This window comes from Capra hircus, chromosome 8, assembly GCF_001704415.2.
Source record: "Capra hircus breed San Clemente chromosome 8, ASM170441v1, whole genome shotgun sequence".
Taxonomy (NCBI): Eukaryota; Metazoa; Chordata; class Mammalia; order Artiodactyla; family Bovidae; genus Capra; species Capra hircus.
In genome coordinates, this window is record NC_030815.1 from 94,275,904 (window position 1) to 94,277,898 (window position 1,995).

The following is a 1,995-nucleotide window of genomic DNA, read 5'->3' on the forward strand; positions in this document are numbered from 1 at the left end:
CTATCAAAATCTCAGGAAATAGAACACAGGAGTTTGTGTTTTTAATAAACTACCAATGTAAATATTGTGTAACTTCTACTCCATAATTTATAAGCAGGAAGAGGAATATAAAAATCTAATTTCACAACTAAAACCAACCAGCTACTTTCCCTTCCTTCAATGATCTCTTGCTTCATATGATAATATTGTATAGACCCCTTAACACCTACATCTCTTCTGCAATACTCAGGTATGCAAAAGTAAAATGGAAAGAAGCAATTCAACAGGCACTGAGTTCATTCTTCAGGGACTTTCTGAGTACCCAAGAGCCGAAAAATTCTTTTCTGTCATACTCTTGGTGATGTACCTAGCGATCCTCCTAGGGAACAGCACTTTGATCATCCTCACTCTCCTGGATTCCCACTTTTACATCCCTATATACTTCTTTCTTGGTAACCTTTCCTTTCTTGATATTTTGTGCACATCCTCCTTTATCCCCTCAACAATAACACACTTTCTATCAGGGGAAAAAAAATCTCCTTCACTAGATGTGTTGTTCTGATATCTGTCTCCTTCACCATGGCCTCCACAGAGTGTGTGATCCTAGCAGTGATGGCACATGACTGTTGCATAGCCATCTGCATGCCTTTGAGGTACCCTATCATCATGAGCAAGGCACTTTGTATTCAAATGGCAGCTCTCTCATGAAGATGGGGCTTTCTCAACTCATTGACACAATTCTTGCAGTACACTTACCCTTCTGTGGGAAAAATGTCATCAATCATTTTGTTTATGAAATATTGGCCTTTCTCAAGCTGGCTTACACAGATATTTCCTTGAATGAGATTACTCTAATGTTTGGCAGTGTACTATTTTTGTTTGTTTCATTACTATTGATTTTCATCTCCTACATTTTCATGCTTTCTATTGTACTAAGAACCAATTCATCTGGAGGAAGAAAAAAGGCTTTTTCCACCTGCTCAGCCCACATTACAGTGGTGACTGTGTTTTATGTGTCAATTATCTTAATGTATATAAACCAAGTCCAAAGACGCTTCTTTGGACAAACTGATTGCCATGTTCTATGCAGTAGTCACACCCATGCTCAGTCCTATCATCTATAGCCTGAAAAATACAGAGGTGCATGGTGCCATGAGAAAATAGACAACTAGACTGCTTCTGAAGGAAAGGATAAGGAACTTACAACTTTGAGCTTATGCACAAAATAAGCTCATATATTTGAGGCAAGGTTTTCAATACAAGCAGAACAAAGAAACTAAAGGATATATGTAAAATCACAGAATCTAAAAATTGGAAGGAAATTTCAAAGTAATAATCTGATTTTATCTTTTATGAAAATAAGGACAACTAGTGTTAGAAGTGGGAGTAAACTTTTAGAACAAAAAAAAAATGTGAAATTGTGTTTTCCAAAAAAACTTAACAAGTAAAACATATTTCACTCCCCTTTTTGAGAGAACTATAGGAGTTCATGTTTTTTTCTGTTAATTACTCATTTTTGTTTTACTCAGGGACTGGATCTGGCCCCAACCTAATTTTTCTACTACAAATTTTTCCTCCTTTTTTCCCTTTCTGTGTTTATCCCACCCCCTCTGCACACACTATGCTGAATTCATTATGTAGTTATCCAAATATATCATGTTCTTTCACATTTAATGACAATAGTATATGTCAGTTCATTCATATCATGATATATTCCCCATGGTGGCATCACAGTCATCTAATTAAATACAATTTGAGTGTTATTTACTCTGAAAATCCTTCCAAAATTTACTCAATGGAAAAGTACTATTTACAATAGCCAAGATATGGAAGAAACCTAGGTGTCCATTGACAGCTAAATGGATAGAGAGATGTGGTGTGCATATATATATATACACACAGAGAGAGAGAGAGACTGTTAGTCACAAAAAGAATAAACTTTTGCCATTTGTAGCAACGTGGATGGACCTAGAGCTTAGTGAAATGAGTCAGAAAACAAAAAATACTCTGTTGTCA

At 35.8% G+C, this 1,995-nt stretch overlaps 1 pseudogene; it reads left to right on the forward strand.

Moving 5' to 3' along the window:
- Positions 245-1,143, forward strand: LOC106502438 (annotated as a pseudogene).